The sequence below is a fragment of the Anabas testudineus genome, chromosome 22, assembly GCF_900324465.2.
Source record: "Anabas testudineus chromosome 22, fAnaTes1.2, whole genome shotgun sequence".
NCBI lineage: Eukaryota > Metazoa > Chordata > Actinopteri > Anabantiformes > Anabantidae > Anabas > Anabas testudineus.
This window is the reverse complement of record NC_046630.1, coordinates 9,699,254-9,714,277: the sequence shown is the minus strand read 5'-3', so window position 1 is coordinate 9,714,277 and position 15,024 is coordinate 9,699,254. Positions and strand designations below refer to the sequence as shown.

Here is a 15,024-nt window from a genome sequence, read left to right as displayed (position 1 = left end):
GGAAAATAAAAGGTGAAAGCCACTCATACCAAGAGCATGACCTGGAGCTTTGTACAAAAATTCAGACACAGCCTTCCACTGGGAGGCTTTATCTAGAGACAGACATTGACAGAGTGAGGCGGCTTGACGAACTTGTAGCTAATGGCACCCTGGGGACAGAGAGGAATGAGAAAGGACTGGACAAGTGTATGGAGAGAGGGAAGGAGAGGGAAAACAGGATTCCATGGGAGAGGAATGGAGTCTTGGGAGTAGAGAAAAGCAAGGAGAGGGAGAGAAAAGAGAACCCGTGGGAGAAAGACAAAGGTGGGGAGAAAGGAAATGGAAAAGATAAAGGGAAAGAGAAGCCCTGCTGGGAAAAAGACAGAAGGATGGAAAGAGGGAGGGACAAGGTGAAGAAACTGGGACTTAGCAGTTATGAACCTCCACCTCCTCAGTCAGTTTCCAGTGGACGGAGTAATCCCTGTCCTGTCTTCAGCTGGCCAGAGGGGTTTCCCAGAATGTCTTACAGGTCTACCTCACTGCCCAGACCTGTTAATATCACTGTGAGTATCCTACAACTAAAGAGTTGGTTCACCTAAAATACATGCAGACCTATTCACCAGCCTGACCCCTGCGCATTTACTTTCTGTCTCACGACTTAAAATGTATGCTACTCCCTGCCCATGAAAAGTATTCACCCACCTTGGAAGTCTATATTTTCAAGTCCTGGTTGATTTAATTTATAATTTAAAAACTTTTACATACACTCATTACAAATTAAATCAACCAATTGAATAAACCAAGAGTGAAAACTTCCAGAGGGTTGAATCCCTGTTATATGCAATGTAAACCATGAGCAGAACTGCTGCGATATAGTTTAGTGGACCAACTTTGTTTGTTTTTTGTTTCCTGTCTTCTCTCAACACCTCTGTTGGCAGTGGAAGAGTGAAAACAACCATCTGCCTCAGTTAATATACAGTAAGGTGCCAGCTGCTCCTTTTAATGTGATAGCAAAGGGTTTTTGGCCAATGAGACATAGGCTGAAACATTTTTCTCTGACTATGTGAACATGCAACAATTTTGCATTAACTAAGAATTTTTCATAATTTTTTAAGAGTTTTATTTGTGTCAGTTTCTTTATGAAGCTTTAAACACAGATGCATGAAGGTTAAGGGTAATATAGCTGCCTATACTGGAAAGCTTTTACACTGAGATTGTACAACCTTTATGCTGACTCAGGTAGAATTATAGTTAAATGTTTCTTAAAATTTCCTTTTGAATATTTTAACCACATTCTACATTGTGTTCTAGGTGTTAGCAGACAAGCAGAAGACTCATACCATACAGTTGATTTGACAAAATCAAGCAGAGGACTGTGGATACACTCCACATGTAGAGATTTTATTACATCATATGCAATTGAGTCACTTGTAAATATAATTATAAGAAATTAGATCAGAGGGAACACACACTGTGTGTGGTTTAATGTCATCACATCATACTGTAAGACTAGATGTAGATTGCTGGAAACGAGGTGCCTAGTGAATAAGATTACACAAGCCTGTGATGATTTTATTCAATCTTCATTCAAGGCTTTGATATTGTGTATTGCATCATGCTCCTCCTTGTTAGGAGAATATTACTCTTTGCATGGTGTATTAGACATGAGCCATTTATGTTTGGTGTTTTGCCTAATTGCACCTGACACATCACCCACTTGCTGCACAAAACAGAATCTGCAAACATCATTATTCGGTAACGTGATGTGAATGGGGAATCACAATTTATTTTGTGCTGTACATGTGTGTGTGCACAACATAAAGTCAGTCTAACTTGATCTATTCAAACAGAAACTCAAAATCAACGCATGACCTGCAGTTTGAATTAATCTTTTCTGACTGGAGGTCTATTTTCATAGCACTGATGTGTCTCAAGGGACTGCTATGGTAAAGGTCTATATTACTTCTTATTTAAATGCATTAGCATCTCTCTGCCCTCCAAACAACCAACAGAGTGATAGCACATAGAAAGTATCGGTTCCTTTGGCATGCAGTATTTAAAATACACCCCCATTTATTTACTGGTTATTTACTCAAAGCCTAAAGTACAGAGAGAACGATGGCTTGGGTTTCAAACAAAATTCACTATCCTGCTTGGCTGCCTGTGTGAACGTAGCTAATACATTAATAATTTAAACATTTTTTGTCATCTTTCTTTGTTTCGTTTGTGAGTGTGTGTGTGGGTGTGTTTTTGAGCCTCAGGCTTAGAAATACCTCACAGTACTATGGCCTTGTACACCCTGCTGCACTGTCACTGCTAATATGCTTCTACTAAATGGGTGGATCTTGACCAGTGTGCAACAACGAGGAGGCAGAGAGATGTTTGGGATGTAGCTTCCTGATTAGAATTTATTCAGTAGAAGGCAGCTCCCTAGCAACTGTTCAGCCGATTAAGTGGGTGTATAGAAGCAAAGCAATATGTTTGGAATCAAGAGAGAAAACTGCTGTATGTCAGCTTTTCAGGGGAGAGTGGGTGATTGGATAGACAAGGAGGTTGAATCTTGAGTTTTGTGGACTGCAACAAACATTGCAGTTTCTGTGAGTAACAGCAAAATAAGAGCAACTGATGTATGTGTTTACAATATTTTATAATAGTTTTTAAGAGTTAAAGGATTCATAGCATGATGATGTCATGTTGAAAATACATGCATGCAATGACTGCTGTTTGTTAAACGCCCAGGAGTACACTCCTAAACCACTGGAGGTCAGCAAAACAAGTTTTTCAGCTTCTGATTTTAACTTTAATGGTGTGCATTTATGAGTGTTTCATTGCATTTACCAACATCACTGATGTAAGCAAACTTTAACTAGCATCACAAAATTAATAACGTAGATTTTGTCTGGTGCTGGTCCCTGCAGTAAACAGCCTGTCAATCAATCAGGGCATAATGACAGCAAAATTGTAAGCACCATTTGTGAATTTTGGTTAGTGGGCGACACTTTTATTAGCATTCAGATTGCGGATGCTGATTGCTCTTCCTTTTAAAGTAGCCTTTAATTAAAAGCTAACATTTTAGACTTTTCATTCAATGAATGTACATCTATTGTAGGTGCAGCTTCAGATTATCATTCAGCGATGCCTTCCAGGAATGCCAATCCCCACCTCGTCTTTGCTCTCTCTAGGCTTGCCCTCCCCGCACGCAGGGATGCTGGGAAGGGTGGAATGGACAGAGGAGGATTACTGAGCATTGTCTCATTCAGTAGTTGTATGAGTCATCCTGCTGTATCATTCGCACTGTTTGTAACACCCACACAACACCAGGAAGCACAGCATTCACATGCTCACAATCACTGCACTCTCACAAATGCTGAGGCTGTGTACCTGTAACCATTTATTATGCCTCGCTGCATCATTCACTGTAAATCCTGGAGCTGGCTAGAACCGCATGTAACACACTTTAAACAGACATATGCTTCTGTGTGCGTGATCATGAACATAAATTCACAAATTCATGTTCATGGCTACATATATGCTCGAGCCTGTTGACTGTGGTGCATGGATTGCATTATTTAATTTGTTCTGCACCAACAGAAACATTATTTGTTTTCTTGCCATGAATGAGAAATCAATGCCACACTCACATCTGTATGTTAAATATGTAGCCACAGCCAGCAGCTAGTGAGTCATTTTCGCATTAAACAAAAGTTAACCTTGAAGAGCAAGGCTACCTGTTTCCGCACGTTTCCACTGACTGTGCTATGCTAAACTAATGTGGTGGTAGTATTTACATTTACTACATAAGCTTTTTAAACTTCAAAATATCTTGGTGTATTCACTGTACCTTCTTACTTTTGATTCTGGAACTTTCCATTCATTCATCTTTTCTGTTTCTCTTCTCCCGTTTGAACAACTACTGCATGTAAGTCTGTCTCTCACTCTTTGGCCCTTTGTCTCCATTTCTGCAGCACACTGCATTTTTCTTTGCTGTTAATCTGTCATATCTTGCTCTGTCTCTCTCCCTCCTTCCTCTTTCACTTAATGCTCTCAATACTGACATAGTATGTATGCCAAGAGTGAGAAATAATGGATATATTTGTTTGTCGAGACATAGCCACTCTGAGAGCTTGTTAAGCACCAGATAAGAGGCTCTCCACAGCATGCAGTGACAGCAGAGGCGCCAGATAAATCTGCTTGATGAATAAATCTAATCCTTTCACCCTCTCTTCTTCTCTTCCTAACAGGAATCTGATGGAGAGATGCAGCATGACACAAGGTTAGCCACTTTAACTTTTACCTCCTCTCCTCTCGGCAGTGATACCACCACACCTCTCGCTCTCTCTCCCTCTCTCTCTTTTCTTCTTCTCTCCATCACTCCCATAACCCCTCCTCCTCCCATACACCTCCCCCTGCTCCATTCAATTCTCAGCTCCCTCTCTCACTTTCTCTCTCTCTCTCTCTCTCTCTCTCTGCCTACCAGCCTCTCTCCAGTCAGAATTAGAGGAGTCTTTTTTTCTAAATGCATGCCACTCTGAGGGGATGCACAGGCATATGAATACTCTGATCTTATCTGCAGAAAATGAGGCGAAAGGCATATAAACGGTAAGGCAAGAAAGGGGAGAAGTGCATGCCCGGTCTTATTAGCTGTTCTGAGACAAGTGTGTGTAGGTGCTTTGCCACACTTGTGAAAATAATGACTGTTGTGAGTGCTCTTCTGCAGCTGTTTTGCCGTTCTGTTCCATGTGTTGCATAGTCTGAGAGCTTTGACAAAAAGGGTTGGGTAGACTGCTGTGAATTCAACAGTACAGTATGTTGCACTGTTGTGCAGTGACAGTGAAGTAAACTGAAGGTTGTCATTGTCATATGTACAATGAAAAAGTGATGACTGTTAGTTGAAGTAGATTTGTTGTTTTTGGCATGGCAATAATGATGCTCCAAATAATTTCACAGCCCTCAATTAACTCTTATATTCATTCACTGGACAAGATGATACCACAGGGAGGCAGTTATGGCTGAACAAGCACATCATGAGAGAGTTGAAAGTTGTTCTCTTTACACCCAACTCCTTACCGTTTAGAGATGAAGAGTAAAAGGGAGAATAACATGATAGATTTCATACTTATACTGATGAGTTGTGGAATTACAAGTGATTGCGTTATATTTTGGTTAGTAAATCATGGATTCTTGTTCTATATGTTGGCTTTAGGTGGCTCTGTGATTTGCACAACAGATCATAACATCTCAAAGTTAATTGCTTTCTCCTCCAGTCACCAGCCTCCAGCAAATAAGCATGATTCCCGCTTCCTGTTGAATAATTAAAGTAAACAGCACCTCAGATAAGGTGCTGTCCAGAGGGAAACTTTGGGTCTTTGAAGTAAGTTTCAAACTTCCTGTACATTGAGAAGAGCTTTAATTAATCTGGCAGAAAAAACAACAGAAAAGTGAACTATGTGGGCTAATCCTTTTGGCACTTTGAGTTAACCCATACGTTAACCCATATTTGACATATTCCCATCTTAAACTTTGCAGCAGCGCACCGTGCACTGGTTCTCAGTTTTCTGAAATTATTTGTGCCATAGATAATAAACCAATGCTCATCCCTGAAGGCTGTTTTATTCTTTACTTACTAAGATGGATTAAATCGATGCCAACAAAACTGAGATTGTTGTGCACTGACAAAGGATTTCAAACTCATAGTTTTTGCATGCAGTGTGAATAATGTGAACTGAACATGAGCGACTATTGTCGATTGCTGTAATCGATCTTCTTTTATTTTTAAATGATTAACATTTTCTTCATTGGGTGATTTGCAGAGTGTGCTCCCTGGTAACAGAGGAAATGCTGAACTTTACAAAGACTATAATAGAAAATGTGACTGTCAAACTGAAATTTAACGCTGAAATGGTGATGCCTGAAAGAGTGCATTGTGTACTTTAAAAGGAACACTGTGCCCCTCAAGTCACAACTAACTTCTTACTGACAGACTTGCTTTTTTTTTCTGAAATGAGGAACATTTTCACTGCCCCATCTGAAAGTTGTGAAGGAATTCAGTGTGTTTACATCAGTCCAAAGGTACTGGACGTGTCTGTGTGCTTATAGAAACTAAAATTACAGCCATAGCTGCTGAGATCAGTTTTGGATGAACCAAAAACAGAATAGTGATTAAAACGGTACCAACAGCCAGCTCAATAAAAAGCAATAGCTGTATTGGCTTCTCCTGACTTTGCAGTGACTTTTAATTAGGTCTCTTCAAATGTTTCAGCTTACCTTTATCAGCTGTATCTCCCAATGATCCACTTCTCCTCCAGCGCCAGCCCCTGGGAGACATCACTAACCCACTCTGCTTCACTCAGACTTTGAGGAATATGCCTAAAGAGGCATTTGTTTGTTCATCTCTCAGCTTTCTAAGCTTGGCACGTAGCATCCAAAAGCAGATGCTATAAGAAGGCTCCCTTAAGGTTAGCCTTGAGCGGTTTACCACCCGCCCGCACTCTCCTGTTCTTTTGTCTAATCATTTTCAAGACAGTGACATCAGAGATTTACTCAGGAGCCATTGGTGAGGGTGGACTATGGATACATGTGGTAGTTGTTGATCAGGAATCTGTCTAGGAGCATACTCAAGGGTTTGGCTTTGCCTTTGAGCGTGCACGTGTATCCATATTGTCTAAGTTAGACTCCTGTGAATCAGATGTCTAAGTCTTAAGACTCATTCTCTGTTGGGCTTGGACTCAACTCACCACCCTCATTGCTCCCTGGACTATTGGAGATACGCCTGTCTGCCACATGTCATTTAAACAGCTCGGTCAAAGCCAAGAGGACAGGGAGCTGAGCAACATAAGCCTCCGGAGAACACATCCAGAAGATCTCAAGTGTCATATCAACATAAAGTCTATGTTCTGTATGTCAGAGGAGTGGAATATGTTGCATTTTAATGTCACATATAAAATCCATAAGCTAGGCGATTTAAAAGAAGGTTTTTATGTTTTGTTTTGTTTTGTTTTTCTTACTTGATCTTGCTGTCCCACTTCAGAGTATTTTAGCTCTGATGAATTATTTTTCTTTGTTCTCGCAGCTCATTAATGCATTAGCTTCAGTCCTGATCTCTCTTGTTCAGTGTCATGGTTCAGAGACTGCTCCTATTATATCAACAATAATTTGTTCAGGCTCTGTTGTGTCGGGCAGCAAGAAACACGGTGTTTCTCCAGACGAGGCTTTTTGTCAAACACATACAAACAAACACATAGCGCTCTCACAAGCTACATGTTGGACAAACAGCACCTATTGCACCAGTTACACCTCAATAACTACTTCATGGCACCCCAGTGGGTTGTGCAAACTACTGTATGTTCAGCCTACATGCTCACAATTTCGCAAAGCCCTGGGTCGCCTCCTGCAGTGAGTTCCAGATGTCCAATCTGGGCTGTGATGATAAAGAGAAAAAGCTTGAAGGTGAAAAGTACAGGATTCTTTCTTCAAAGGCTAAATTTGGTTGTCACAGTCAGCGGTACCTCTTTGTGCTCTGCAGTGCTGAGCTACTGGACAACATACACTGTGCTCTGCAGGACGGACGTTTCTGCTCATTTTCAAACATAGAAGCAATGTGGTGGAGATGAAAACAGAGCTAAAGGAAGAGTGAACGTTGCACTTAAATTCTTCAGGCTGCCAGAAACGCAATTTCAAAAGAATATTATTGTTGCTCCATAATTGCTGTTTGCATAAATAATCAAGGCAAGGCAACTTTATTTATATAGCACATTTCAAACACAAAGTGCAAAGTCAGAAAAGATATTTAAAGCAACAGGGAATAAAAACAAGAATAAAATCCAATTAAGATGAAACTAAATCCATCCATCCATCTATTATCCTAACTGTTAAGATGAAACAAAATGAGATCAAACTGGAACAAAGCTAAAGTGTAGTTTCAACGCTGTGATAAATTCTAAATAAATAAAACAGCTGAGGAAATAAAAGTGCTGCAGCGAAACCAATTTATCAAAGGCAGAGGGAAGGAGTTTAATTAGCTTTGAGTAGTAGTGGGTAGGTGTGGGGCATATTTAACATCATCAGGAAGTTGGTTACGTCTGTGTGCAGCATAGTAGCTAAAAGCAGCTTCACCCTGTTTCGTTCTGCCCTAAGGTTCTACCAGCTGACTGTTTCCAAAAGAGCCCAGATCCCAACAGGTTTTATATTCTAAGGTCAGGAATGTGTTGTGGACCCATGTCAGTGAGTGATTTATAATCTAGCAGTAGCACATAGTCTGTGTGTAACTGGTAGCCAGTGTAAAGATCTAAGAGCAGATGTTATGTGTTTGTTCAGTTCTCCTGGTTCTTGCTAGAATGCGGGTCCTGAAGGAGCTGAAGTGTTTTTGGGAAGACCAGTGAAGATGCTGCTTAAGGCATTTACTGGACCACCATTTACAGTTTGATCATTTACTACATGCCAAATGAAGAACAGAAATAAAAGGTACTAACTACTACATCTAGTAGACATGAATAGCAACTCTTAGAACAACAGGAGCAGTAATTTAACGATTCAGAGCTTTAGAATACTATCTGTTGACACAGTGTTGGATCTTAACTGTCTGCAAGGCGAACGCTTTTTGTCATCTGCCAAGCTGGGAGCGCAGAGATGTCACGACTGTGTTGTCGTGGTAACCTGAGTGAGAACCGAACTCGCTCTCTTTCACACTATTTTAAAAATGGAAAAGTAAAGAAATGTTTACCTTAAACTCAAGCTGCAGGTCCTTCTGGCTGTGTGGCAACACTTCTAACCACCACACCACTGTGCCACCACGTGCAGAGCACTCAATGAAGTAAAAAAGCCCAGATAAAGGTTGAGCTGAAGTCTTAAATGAACCATGTAATACTTGTAAATTACAGTACGTGCATGGCTGTGTAGAGTATGGTGTTCTTCGCAGGATACCACAGAGTCACCTCACTAAAGTTTGCCAAAGAGACCCTTTAAACTCCATAATGCTACTGGGAAAATGTTTTGTGGACTGATGAAACTAAGCTTGGAGAAGAACACAAGGCTGTTGAAAAGGGTATTGCATACTAACATACCAACAACAGCATGCACCATGAATATTTTAATAAGTGATAAACAGAAGATTAGAGTTCATATGTGCTTAGCTTTGCATGTTATTGACTTAGATGAATATTAGATCACAGCCAGTTAATGCAGATAATTAAGTAATAAGGTTCACATACTTTTTCTTGCCTCATTGTAAACTGTGTGAATCATGCCTTTACACTGCCTCTTTCTCTCTGACTATTGTTGCTTGTTTGAAGGGTTATGAAGGGGTGACGAGCAGTGAAGTGCCGGCCTGCGGCTCTGTGTGTAGCTCTGGAGCAATAATATTGTCTTCTTGTGTCAGGAAAAGCAGGAAGAAAGAGGGACAGAGGAGCCAAATTGTCATTGTCAATAGATGCTGTATGGGTACAGCAGGAGAGTAAAGCTCAAAAATTATATGAATTTTATTAATCCCACAATTGTTGGAAGTCAAACATTAAACGTATCTTTTGTGCCCTTGGCTAAAGACTAAATTAGATTTAGGTTTGTTGTGAGTGTTTTTCTTGATGAGGAAGGAAACATTAATGGAATTATAGTTGACTTGAACTTTATTTGGCCAGATGAATCTGAACTTTATTATATTGTCCAAGTTGTTGCCCACAAGGTATTTTGGCAAATATTTTCTTGGTCAAAACACATTCTGTAATTTTGTGAATCTTTAGAAGACATTGAAATTACTTTCATTCTTTTCCCATGAAGGAGGTTACACAATGACTAGAGACATCTTTTCACATTTATTCCTTTATGTGTTTGATAAAGGTAAATGTGAAATTCAAGGCAAGTTGTTCAGCTGTATCTACATTGCCCATGCTTCGATTCTTGACTCCATATGTATAATTCTCTGTTCTGTTACTGTCTTCTTCAAATTCTTAAGAGTAAATGAGGAAAGAGGTAAAGCTGAGAGGAATCCTGACAAACCTTGTTAAAAAGAAGAATTCTGATTTAGAGCTATCTCTCCAGGACATGCAAGTCTTTCTAGAAAATATTTCTGGTAGATATAACATTAATTGTTGAGCTTCTTTGACAGAATGGTTGAGCAGCAAAGAAAAATGTGAAGTTGGTGTTGTAGCTGAAGGCCAGCTTTGTGCTGGCTGCACAATCACTGTAACCACAGAGAAAGGATCTAAAAATGAGACCTGAACCTTGCCAAGACCCAACATAACCCAACATGGACTGCCAGGTTTGAGACCCGAATAGCTTTGAATCATAAGACAACTTATAAAACTTGTATTTCTGTGTTTTTTTTTTACCCATTACTGAATCTTTTTTCCATCGCCCAACAATGCAGCTATCGCAGACTGCAGATACGATTAGACAATCACTCAACAAACTCAGCATGCAATCAAATTTTAGGAACCTTGTTTGTCTTGCACAACTACCTTCAGTTGTACATGAAAGGATTAACTTATAGATTCAGTTATATATGTATTTATCCAGAAAAGTCTTTTAAACATCCCTAGAGTTTTTCCTTTCAAAGTTTTCTTCAATTTAGCATTAATAGTACACAGATGTCTACCTACTGTACAGGCATGAACCAGTTTTCCTTATTTCCTTTACCTTGATCTCCCAGTATTGGAAACAGAAAGTGAAAAAAAAAGATTATTCAAGCAATTTAACTGCAGATCTATACAGTTGGGTGACTTGTTCATTCAGTTTTCATCTTGAATTAACTTTATCGGTCAAACCCTGCAAATCCTGCATCCTTTTCTTCCCATTAAACCAAAATTTGCATTGTTTATTATTGATTGTTACCAGAAAGTTCTGAATTAAACCTCTTATTTAGCCTGTGTCATAATGGACCACTGAGAATCATAACCTTATTGTGTGCAGTGACGGATGTAAAGATATACTGCAGTATGCAGCATAACAAAGTAGGTTTAAATTGGACTATGAGGAGCTGTAAGCTGGCAGCACCACACCGCATTAAGCACAGTTTGGCAGGACTCAGTTACAGATGGGGGTGCAATACTAGCAATTTCAGCCTTCTTTATTGTGGAGTTCAGACTGCCACATGAAGCTGTTCATTAAAGCAAACATACTTTTTATGTCACAGTTTTTGTTGATGACTGTCCTATTGGGAAATAGAACTAAAGGAATGGACACATTAATCAGATGCTACAGTACAGCAAATAAAAACAAAAAGCACAGAGAAGATGAAATACTGTAACTGAACTGCAGCAACACACGCATCACAGCATGATGTGGGGAAAGATACCCATGTGGTGACACCTGCTGGGATTCCCTGATATTATCTGATTAGGAAACGTGTGAAATCTACTTGCAAAATGTCAAAAATGAGTGAACGCTTGGTGTTTCCTCCACCACTTCCTCACATACATAAAAATGTATTACTACGACTGACGTGCTGTTTAAAGAGCCAAGGATGTATGAAGGAGCAGGGGGGAGTTTGATGAGTCATAGCACAGCAGGGGAAGCTATTCATTATCAGTTAATTTATCCCCAGGAGCTCTTTGTGTCAGAAAACAGCATTATGGCTCCAAAGCCCAGTGGTGAATTCAAGCTGATTTGGTTCTTTGGCTCTGAACTGTGTTTCACATCACCTGCAACAACATTAGTACTTTGTACATTAGTACTCTGTACATACATACTGATGTAAGTATGTATGTAATGCTTGTTTCAATGATTTATACAGTCAATCAGTGTCCTCAGTGTCCAATCCTCTTAGGTTTAAATGGCACAAACTAATCTGATACTTTAGGCATTTATTATAAAGAGTTGCTTTATTAGTTTCAAGGCCAATGAGTTCTTCCTGTTATCCACTTAAGGTTGAGTTTCTTTTGATATGGAGATAGATATTTAAGGAATGATAAACAGAGTTTGGGATCACTTCTCAGTTGCAGTTCTCATCTTCAGGCAGCAAATCGTGTTGACTAGTCATCGTCATTGCTCTGGTGACTTAATCCACAGAGCTGTTTTTCTGGCCGCTGGTAGTAGAGCATGCACAAGAGGCCGTTGTATTTCTAGAGTCTTGCATCAGAGGAAGGAGCCAACACATGGCTCCAGAGTAAACCTCTAAATATGTGGTACGTAATGCCAAGGGAAAAAAACTTAAATAAATAAATAAAAAAAAAAATTTGCTTTCTTTTCACCATTGGTCACTTTTGGTGTTGAAAAAGCAAATAAGCATAGAAGGAACTTTGAGGACAGGTAATTAGGCCAGGCTGTTAGATCATCTCACCTCTTGTTCCTTTTCCCTGATATTATTTCTTTGTAGAGATGGTGCCATATTTCCAAGTCTCCACAAACACATTATTCACAATAACCCTCAGAAACAATAGGCAATACAACAAAATACCTACAGAGTTATCCTCTAAGCTGCAACATGGAAGTTTATTGTTTACTGTAGATACAGTGCTTATGTCTGTGTGCTGCTTAATAGCAAACTTCAGTAGGGCTGCCACTGTGGTCATTAAACTTTAATGCCCCATTTGGTCACTGTGAACAGTATATCTGCTAGGCTGTAGTTACCTAGCTCACCTTTCATGGACCATTAGTAGTAAATCAATCTGCAGGCACCATAAGGGCTCCCCATTGTAGGTCCAAGATGGATGTTGGCTGGTGGTGACCTTTAGTAGGTTTTACATTAAGGTTTTTTCTTCTGAATTAAATTGGAGCCACTTGCTATGAAAGCTATTCTCATGAAAGAAAGAAAGTATACAGACAGAGTGGGAGGTGTAAACTACCTGAAGTAGGTTATAGTCTGCAGCATTATCACAATCATTTGTTACTCTCCCTGTAGTGTGCATGGTCTGATCATTATGACAAGTTGTAACATTTCGGCAAAGTAGTTCAGGTAAACAGTGTTTGCTTTCATTGCTATAGACTCATCTTAATGCTTATGAGAGAAGAATTTGTGCATGATTTACATATCTTTGCTGTTTTATTTTTCTGCAGCAGTGAAGAAACAGCAGTAAGCCTGTCATGAGGCTCTCTGATGACTTAAGATTTGTTGCTTTATGTGGAAAGTGTGTGTGCCTTGACAAGCAACACCCGAGGCACCGAGATCTGCTGTTTCCCTTTGGGTTTAAGATGTGTTGTGGTACAGTGAGGGTACAGTACTTCATATACTACACATACAACGCCGCAGGTGTGTGTTTGTATGTGTGTACATGTCAGGATGGATTCTATACTTCACTGGCCTACTATTTCTGTTTTCTTTCTCTCTCTCTCTCTGTGACTTACAGATAAGAAAATGGTTATAGCAACCATATTAACAGTGTTTCCTGAACTGCCATTGTTTCCTGAACCAATGTTGAAGGGAGATTAAAAATAATAAGTAGTGGTGCCATTAAAAATGGCAGCAGCATCAAAACTTTAATTTCAGTCCGTTGTTGAACTGCTACCCTGCCATTCTGTGAAGACTGATAAAACCTTTGCTACCGACAACCCATGCCTGTAAGCATTTCTGCTTACTGGGCTATTAAAGACAAGACATGGTGTTTTTTAAAAGGCAACTATAAGGACTCAGTTATAGTCACTGTTTAGTGGAGATACTTGTTAAGATCAACTACATTATCCCTCATATAGTAAGTTACTGTTCTGCTAAGCTAAAGTACTGTATATCTATAGACACGGGTCTTTGACATGACAGAAACAGACAAAAATATAATATAAAAATGCTTTCTCGTTTGCACAATGTTTAATCAATTTCTTATATTAATGCACTTATGTTTTTTGGCGATAGAAAGGCTTAAAAATACAGCACTGTTGAAACTTTTTATATCCCAAATATCTTTTATTACAGTGATTATGATAAACCTGCAGTGTCCACAGGACTTAGGTTAAAATTATTCTCAGCCTAGGAACTATTTAAACATTTTCCAAAAGTTTTTCCAAAAAAACTGTACATAATAAAATATTTATCAATGTTAAGACTTGCATTTTAAAATGTAAAAATAAATCTTTACTTTTGCTTTATACTAAGAGTAGTGAAAAGGTGAAAATTATTAGACCCCATGTTATTTTTTTCTTTTTTATCTAACCACACTTGAGCAATCAAGCAGCATTGAACTTTACCTAAGGAACTCCCATGAACAGAGCTAGTGGCACTTGAACACTTGATTAAAAGGCACCACTCTTTAACTCTTGGTAAGAAGAAATTTCATCATGTCAAAACGTAAAGAATCCATTTGAAACTCAGAAAGAAGACAGTGGCTGCTCCTCCTAAGGGGCACAAGACTGGAGTTCGGCCATGAACATTTAAAACATGGGAATGAGTTTAGGAAGTCTGTTCTGTGGTCAAAGAGATGAGACCAAACTTCCGCTGTTTTATCTCATGGATGCTGCTTCTGTTTGATGATGGAAGGGAGAGGCCTTTAAACTATCCCTCAGTTAAACATGGTGGTGGGAGCATAATGCTGTGGGGCTGTTTTGTGTGTTTGTTGGTTTTGTTTTGCTTTTTCTTCAGGCACAGGGAACCTTCTCCAGATGATAAAAGATTATATTGACATTTTGAAGGATGATGTGAAGAAATTCATTGCTAGTCTAGCCTAAGGTCGCTGCTGGGTCTTCCTGTAAGGTTAATGTCCACACTCAAAAACCACATAATTTAGATGAGCTGGAACATTTTGCCATGGAAGAAGATCCCTCGAGATATTTTCCAATGTAGTTTGGAACAACCATAAGAGGCTGTTGTCAGTTGTGGCTTTTAATTATCAGCGGGCTAATCATTTTGACCTTGTCATTTTTGTTTCATTCATTCTGTTTTAATTCAATGCATCGATAAAATATCTTAATCAAGCGGTCATTGTTCTTTTGGAAGCAGTTAAACTATAAACACTTCCAGCTATGGTCATTTCCATGGAAAGGTTAAGGGGTCTGTTTGATTTCATAAAGGGGGTTAATAATTTTGACCTTAACTGTTGATTTGACAACCACTGCTTTGAGAGGATAATTTAACAATTAATAGTCTGTTAATAGATTTTCCACTGAGCAACTTTTTGTTTGTTTTTTATT

At 39.2% G+C, this 15,024-nt stretch overlaps 1 protein-coding gene across 1 annotated transcript in view; it reads left to right on the top strand.

Annotated features, from left to right (window-relative positions):
• The first annotated feature begins 4,510 nt into the window (after positions 1-4,510).
• LOC113148276 (brain-enriched guanylate kinase-associated protein) overlaps positions 4,511-15,024 on the top strand; it is a 32,248-nt gene continuing 21,734 nt past the window's right edge. Inside the window, exon 1 of the mRNA XM_026339912.1 lies at positions 4,511-4,578. The gene's annotated coding sequence lies outside the window, so the exon portion shown is untranslated. The remainder of the gene's footprint in view (positions 4,579-15,024) is intronic.